Source organism: Diadema antillarum, unplaced genomic scaffold, assembly GCF_040938485.1.
Source record: "Diadema antillarum isolate AM-2024a unplaced genomic scaffold, OU_Dant_1.0 seq00001068_RagTag, whole genome shotgun sequence".
NCBI classification, from domain to species: domain Eukaryota; kingdom Metazoa; phylum Echinodermata; class Echinoidea; order Diadematoida; family Diadematidae; genus Diadema; species Diadema antillarum.
In genome coordinates this window covers 436,927-445,771 of record NW_027271893.1, presented here as the reverse complement: position 1 = coordinate 445,771, position 8,845 = coordinate 436,927, and the positions used below count along the sequence as shown (strand labels likewise).

At 39.1% G+C, this 8,845-nt stretch overlaps 1 pseudogene; it reads left to right on the top strand.

Annotated features, from left to right (window-relative positions):
- The first annotated feature begins 971 nt into the window (after window positions 1–971).
- LOC139743314 (uncharacterized) lies at window positions 972–5,012 on the top strand (annotated as a pseudogene).
- Window positions 5,013–8,845: the final 3,833 nt, after the last annotated feature.

The window sequence follows — 8,845 nt, the reverse complement described above, 5'->3', positions numbered from 1 at the left end:
TAGTTGACATTATATCATAACTATACAGAGTATAATATATACAGAATATCGTGATATTTTTAGACAAAATTACAACATGTACAAATGTGGAGGGGACTACTTAGAAGCACTGCTTGTTAAATGTAGTCCCCCTACAGAATACTGACAAAATAATATCAAAGATAAGGCGAAGTGGAATTAACGAAAACACCATATACATTATTTACAAGGGCACAATTATGAACCCTGCTATGGATATACAATAAGTCATGTAATGTTACACAGTACAGGTTTATGTACAAAGTGTTTATAGTGTGCATTGTATACCATTAGAATAATGAATGAAACAGAAGATAACCTTCCGAGTATACTTAAAGGACAAGTCCACCTTTATAAACATGTGGATTGAGTAAATGCAGCAATATTAGTAGAAGACATCAGTGAGAGTTTGAGGAAAATCGGACAATCCATTTAAAAGTTATGAATTCTTGAAGTTTCTGCTCAATCACTGCTGGATGAGAAGACTACTACAGCTTGTGATGTCACATACGTACAACGATATAAGGAAAATATAAAGAGAATTTCACAAAATTTTACTTTTTGAAAAAAGTGCACATTTCCTTGACTCGTCAGTGATGTATGTTAAGGGTAATATTATTCCCCCTCGCCTTCTGAAAGAGGAAAGTCATGTGTTCTTTTCTTATGTGAGAAAAGTGGAAATATCTACAACTTCTTTTATTATTTTCTTTATATCGTTGTACACATGTGACATCACAAGCTGAAGAAGTCTTTTCATCCAGCAGCGACTAAGCAGAAACTTCAAAAATTCATAACTTTTAAATGGATTGTCTGATTTTCCCCAAACTCTTGCTGATGTGTTCTATAATAATTCTTATGCGAGATTCTGTCATGAATGGACGTGTGTAAGGGCGAGCTCCGCCAAGCATAGAATTTACAATTGACCCTGTGCAATAGACCTGGCAGTCAACAATATGCCCGGTACGGATAGACCTCGACGGGGGCTTACTGCACCCCAGGCCGACAACTCCCCGACGACGAAGCCAGCCCCAACCGGTGGCACAGGTGCCTCTACACTCGACTCTGACCATGACTCGGAATTATCCAGTGCCATCCAATCTGTCATCGAACGACTACTCACTGATGGTACTTTCATCTCCAAACTGATTTCTGCAATCAAAGCAAAGCTTCTGAACGAGTTATGTGAGACAATTTTCTCCGATGTAAAGGACTCGCTACAATTCGACGTCGATACCGTCAATGACAGAATGTCGACGATGGAGAAACGTCTCCAAAGGACCGAGGAGGCCTCAGAGGAGGCGGAAAAGTATTCACGTCGTAACTGCTTGGTTTTCGCTGGCATTGATGAAAGCAGTGGCGAGGACGTGGAGGCAACCGTCATCGATATCTGCAAAGACGACTGTTGCGACACGGATTGTCGCCCCTACACAGATTGTCGCCTCCTACTCGGGGCGACAATCCGTGACGGGCGTTGGCGGCACGGATTGTCGCCCGCCCTCGAAGCACATTTTGCTGGGTAATATCGTTCTGGACATAATCATTGAAATACTAACACATAACTTACATGGCTACATCCATGCAAACATGCCATGTAAAAAGTCAGGGTGAGGTTTCAAGGAAGTGTGTATGTGCGCGTGCACATGATAATTTAGTGTCCGTTTGTGCGTGTGTGCGTGTGTGTGTGTGTGTGTGTGTGTGTGTGTGTGTGTGTGTGTATGTGTGTGTGTGTGATTGTGTGTGATGGAAGAATGTGTTTATTATGTCAGTTTTTTGCGTATGTGTTTTTTAGCTGCGCGTGGGGAGGGATACCTAGTAAGCTGTTGCTGGCACAAACGTTGATATTGATTTTATCAGCAGCTTTGAATTTGATGAGTTTGTTTGGCAGATTTGTATATGAATTCGGAGTGGAGCTTGCGTGCGGGCGGATGCTGCTTTTCTGCATACGGTCCATTATGTCTTATTTATCAACATTGGGAAATCGTTTCATCAGGAAGGAATGTGGTATAGGCTCGGGTGTGCGTCGGTATGTGGGAAGGGGGGTTGCATTTCGTTATTGCAAAAGTTTGTTATTCTGAAGGCTCATTCGTCCAAACGCTCAGGAGGGGGTGGTCGGGTTTTTTCATGACTGATTTCATTCTAGATTTGTGTAATTTATTTGTGTGTTTTATGTATATGCGCTTGTAAGTAAGAAGGTGTTACATGATCCAAACCAATATATTCAAGGAATATAGGTTTGGTAGGGCCATACATGTCAAAACTTTCTCGTGAAGAAATTATTAGTAGGGTTGGTCTATAATCGAGTTATCTATGTTGAAGTGAGATTATTTGTGGTATAAATTGACAAATGGATTTGTTCGTGTTTCGAATTGCCATTTGTAACTTTTTTTTTTGGTTCATGTTACACCCAGAATGGGTTGATTTATGAATGATTTGAATGAAATCAATAAATATCAAGGGAAAAAAGTGTTGAGTTGGTTTATTTGCATTATGAGGATTTGTTTGAGTGTTTGTTGGTGTTTGTTTGTATTACGTATGTATTAGCGGTGTGCAATGGCAGTTCGTTTGTGCTAAAATCAACTAACGATTGACAAATTTTTTACGGCGTGTGGAAATTATTCGCTCATGCATAGAGCATGCCAAACCTATTCTGGGACAAAGAATAGTGGTATGGAGGTTCTAGTTTATAAGACTGATGGAAGAAAATGACTGCAGTGAAAAGTGAACAAAGACAAATAACATTTGGGGAGGGTACCTCCCTCGTATGTATTTTCTCTCGGTCTATCTCTCGCCTAGCCCGCCTCACCGCTGATATTGGTTGACACACCCATACTATAGGTTTTCCCGGCCAATTTCGCACTTTTGTCAGTCCATTTGATAAAAGGTTCATTCAATTTAGCGAAAATCCTCGTTACTGCACATTCTGTCATTCGAAATTGCAAGTTGGTCGTTCAATTTAGCATTTCGATCAATGAAATTTGCACATGTGCCTTTCGAATTCGGAAAACGAGCATTCAAATTGGCACGTGCTCTTCAGTCATTCAAATTCGCCAACAGTGGCCGAAAGGGGTATTTCAGTCATTCAATTTCGCGTATGGGCAGTCAAATTCCCAACATGTTCATTCAAATTAACGTCATGTTATTTCTGTTTTGAAAAGGTGATAACATTTAAACGCGTATTTCTATGTGACTTTTTGTTTCATCCACGCACTGTTAAGCAGTAAAAGTATCATATTTTTACCATATATAACTCGAGTTTGTTGTCCTGTAACGCCCCTTTTCTTTCATTCATGTCATTTTAGGCCTACATGTACCAATACTACAGATTAACTTCATCTTCTTACAGTCATGACAGCACAAGTTAGATACAGACGTATTTCTCAAGAAGACAGAATAAGACTTATAGGAACATTTGATGATCATAACCTTGACTTCCTAGAACTGGCCGACACACTCGGAATAAAGCACTCAACGGCCAGATAAGTTGTGGTCACATGATGCACTATATCTTCGGATTGGAAGAATCACTAAGCACATTGAAGAAAAAAAAAACTGTTGCCAAAATCTCTAAAATAAGTACAAAAATATGAAATGTAATGACGCTTGCAAAACAATAACTGTGTTGACAAGAAAGAAAGAAAGAAAGAAAGAACCAAAGCATTAACATGTGTGCTAAATTGACTGCAAAAGATGTTAAATTGGATGCCCAAAAATGAATTTGAATGAACGAGTGCGGCATGTCCGTGATCACGTGACTATATCATTCTAAATGGAATGAACTAATAACGAAACGGTGCTTGTTTTACGAATTTGAATTGAAAAAGTGTTAATTAGAATGAGGCTAAAGGTAATTTGAATGCTCCAAAATGAATTTGAATGAAGAGATCATAAAATTGAACTACCGAACATGTCATCTACGCTAAATTTCGCTAAATTGAATGCAGGAATTAGGAATAGGACTGACAGAAGTGCGAAATTGGCCGGGAAAAACTATATTCTTAGATCAACGCTGGTGTGAATTCTTTAAACACGTGCTCATACACTCTGAAGGCGTTTGTATTGCCACAGTAGCGCCACTATATTTCACATACACACGCAAGCATACAGGCACACGTATACACACAGACAAACAAACCACTACCACTATACAACCACCACACATGCACAGTTCCTACATATTGTATTGTTATACTCCAAACACACACACATACACACACACACACACACACACACACAACAACAAATCATACACATCACATATCATGCAGCTCACAATACATACACACACACACACACACGCACACACACACACACACACACACACATACGCATAACTTACCAGTCATACCCATCCCACCAAAGCTTAACACCGGAGGAACCACAGCGAGCCCGGGGCGACAATCCGTGTCGCAACAAATTTTTTGCCAACACGGATTGTCGCCTTCGAGGTCAAAAACTGGGAACTGCACAAGCGTCACGGATTGTCGCCAGGCGACAATCCGTGACGGGGGCGACAATCCGTGCCGCCAGCGCCCGTCACGGATTGTCGCCCCGAGCAGGAGGCGACAATCCGTGTAGGGGCGACAATCCGTGTCGCAACAGACGACCTTGGGATCAACGTCGAGAAGGGAGACATCGATCGTTGCCACCGACTGGGACCCATGGCCGGAGGGGCGAAAAGGAGTCAGGCAACAACCAAGGCAAAAAAGCAGCACCGCGATGTCATCGTGAAATTCGCGACCTACCGCACGAGAGACGAGATGTACAAAGCACGATTCAACCTACGGATAGCAACCAGTAAGTAAAAAACCGTCTACATCAATGAAAGTTTGACACAAGGTCGCTCGAAACTCTACTGGAAAGTGAAAAGGGGTCTAGACAGCAGAGATTTCAAACTTTGGACACAGGACGGGAGGATTATAGTCAAGAAACCAAACGGCGAGAAGATCACAATCGTCAGAGAAAGAGACTTGGTGAGATTGAATCTAAACACGTGAACACTGAACTCAGACTGAGTAGAAACGTTTGAATGGTAATGCCTATTTGAGTAAATTTTGTGCAATACCTTTGAATGATACATTTTCGTGATTTATTTGATTATATGTTTGTGTTATTCTTTTAATTTTTGATGATCTATTTTGATATATCAATTTATGCCAGTTAGGTTTCCTTGTGTATGTTGTAAAACACCAGTGAAATGTAATCAGAAAGCATTGCTCTGTACAGTGTGTAATAAGTGGGTTCCCCGGTGTGCCGGTATAACTCAAGCTCAATACGATGACAAAAATGAATGCTTTGAAAACTGGACGTGTTCCATGTGTATTTTTTAAGAATTGCCATTTTTCGAACAAGATCTGAAAACTCCTGAAACGGCTATCCCAAAATTAGAAAAAGTTAAAGAGCCCGAGAATGATGTTACGTTGCCTGGAAATGCTATTCAACTTAACAGTACAAATAATAATGGTCTGCTGATTGCCCATCTTAATGTTCGAAGTATACGGAATACGGAATAAAAAGGAGGACGTGGATAATCATATTAAGAAAGAATCAGTTGATTTGTTTACACTTTCCGAAACATGGATTGATGACTCCATTCATTCAAGTGTTTTAGAGATTTCTGGTTATATCCTGGAAAGGAGAGATCGGGATAACCATGGCGGTGGAGTAGCGTGTTATTTATTAAAGAGAAAACATGTCATACGTTAGACGTAAAGATCTTGAAAATAATGATTTGGAAATATTGTGGTTAGAAATCAAAGTTAAAAATCATATGGCATTTTATCTCGGTGTGATATATCGAAAACCGGATTCCCCTTGTTCAACTTTTTTTCAGTAGTTTGGAATCGAATTTAGAGCAGTTTTTTCTTTCTCTGATAACGTTCTCATCCTTGGAGACTTGAATTGCAACATGTTTGCAAAAAGGTTGTTAAACAAGGTTAACGAATTATGTACAGTGTTCAACCTTACGCAGCTAATCAAGGAGCCAACTAGAACAACACCCTATAGCTCCACATTGATCGATGTTATTTGTGTGTCAGACTCAATGGTAGAGATCACAAAGAAATCTGGGACAGATTCTGTTGGATTTAGTGACCACTCCCTTGTCTATACAATTCTCACGTGCAGACCATCAAAATCCCAGCCTGAATGTTTTTCATTCAGATCGTTCAGATACTTTGTCGAAGAAGATTTTCTTAACGACCTTTCACATGTTCAATGGGATCGTCTTGTTACTGTGAGTGACAATGTAGAAGGGAGCTTTGCAAAGTTTAAAGAAACCTTTTCTGCTATATCATGTAAACATGCTCCCTTTGTCTCTGTCCGAAAGAAGTTAAGAGGTGCCCCATGGATTACTAATGATTACCTAGCAAAAGCCAGAGACCGTGATTACCTTAGAGAAAGTTCACTGAACTGAAAAGAAGATCGTCTGAGAAAGGTCAAACACCATATCAAGAGGATGTAAGTCATCTGAACGTTATCTGGGACAAGTACAAACATCTTAGAAACAAAGCCAATAATTTGAATAAGAAACTTAAGAAGGTATATTTTTATACCAGGTTACGACAATGCGACAGCAATATGCAGAACTCGTGGAAAGTGCTGAAAGATTTATTGCCAAAGAAAAAAGCTACAATCAATTCAAATATCAAAATAAGGCAATGACATTATTTCAGGTAAGTATAAAATTGCTGAAGTGTTAAATCAGATGTTCGTTAATGTCGGAAATGGTTTCACTCGATCCGGAAAGTGTTTTAATTCCCTGAATACATTGTCACAAGTGAAATCAACTTTCAAATTCAAAGAAATTGAAATAGAGTTTGTCAAAAAAGAATTACAAAAAATAGACGTCAAAAAAAAGCTGCCGGTTTAGATGACTTACATCCAAGGCTATTGAAATCCGCAGCTCCGTACATCGCGGAACCTCTTACATGTATTTTAAACAAATCTTTAAACTCTGGGCAATTCCCGAGTGATTGAAAAAGGCCAAGATTGTTCCCGTACCTAAAGGTGGTAATACAAGTGAACTGGGCAACTTTCGTCCGATATTTTTATTGTCTTGTGTGTCAAAGATTCTTGAAAGGGCGGTCCACATACAACTGTAGGGCTCCGGGTTCGCTCATATATTATTAGAGGCAGTACAACTGAGTGAAAGTTAGGAGGCAGCTGACACAGGTCTTGCTTGTACGAGATCTGCTGGCAAACTGTCCTTCTCAGCAATTTTATTGTATAACTGATTCTTGTTCAGGCACTTGCCATTCAATGAATATTCATTATATACAAATAAGTTAACAAAGGATCTCAATATTCAGGAGGCTCAACGCAGGATCTCAACAAAAGGATAAGTTACTATTCATGACTCATATATGTAAATTGGTAACAAGGATGGTTGCACAGATAAATATTCATGACAGGGAAAACCAATTAGGAGAAATGGAGAGAAATTCAAACAATAGCTCAGGTACTGGTAGGACATGGAGATGTGCCTTGGAAGGTATAGGAGAGTGGAGTGTACCATAATATGTGAAAGAGGTGTGACATGGTGAATGGTATAGGAAGAGAGAAAATCTGAGCTCACTTAACACAGGGAAAATAAATTCAGTTCAAAATACGTCTCTACACAACTTTACGAATACTTGCAAGAAAACAAACCGCTATCGCAGAGGCAATCAGGTTTTCGCCCAAAGCATTCAACGGCCACATGTTTAATTGAAATTACTGATTTTTTGCTGAATAACCTTGATTCTGGCCTTATAACAGGTGCAATTTTCTTAGACCTAAAAAAGACCTTTGATATTATATCGCACGAAATCCTTTTATCAAAAATGCCTTACTATGGCATAAAAACAACTGAACTACAATGGTTTTCATCTTATCTTTGTAGCAGACAGCGATGTGTTTCTTTTCAAGGCGCTTAGAGTGCATTCGAGAAGGTTATTTCTGGTGTTCCCCAAGGCTCCATTCTGGGGCCCTTACTTTTTTGTCTATTTATCAATAATATGTGTAATTTATCTTTTGAAAATCAAACTAAAATCACCCTTTACGCTGACGACACGGCATTGTTTTGCAAGGGGAAAAATATTCTTAGTATTCAAATGACCCTACAAAAGAAATATAATTCATTGTGTGAATGGTTCAGAATTTATCAAATGAAAATCAATGCCACAAAAACAAAAGTTATGGTTTTTGGAACCAATCGTAAAATTAGAAATCAGATCCTAAGAATTACTAATGAAGAAGATTACCTTGAAAGCGTTACAAATATTAAGTATATTTTGGCGTAATTCTTGATCAGTTTAAACTGGTCATTACACGTATCTAATATAATTAGAAAAGTTAATCGAGCAATAGCATGCATCAGGAGGATAAAGTTTTTTTCTAACAGAAACAATTCTGGCACAGCTGTATTACTCATTTATCCTTCCTCACATAGATTATTGCTCTGTGGTTTGGGGAAAAGTGTAACAAAACAGACCATGTCAAATTGCAACGAACCCAGAACAGATATGCAAGACTGGTTCTAAATGCGGACTACTCAACTACCAAAGAAACTCTTTTGAATAGACTTGGGTGGCAAAGTGTCGACAGTAGAATCAACTATCAGTATTGTATTTCTGTTTTCAAGATACTTAATGACTTAGCACCGTATTACCTGAATGATCTTGCCACAAAACGTCCTATATATTATGTCACCCGTCATTCTACTCTGAATCCACTGTTCATTCCAAAGCCCAACACCGAATTACAAAAAAAAAACCACGATCCTTTCCTTTCATAGCGCCCAGTATTTATAACAAACTCCCAACCCATATTCAAACGGCAACAACACTCA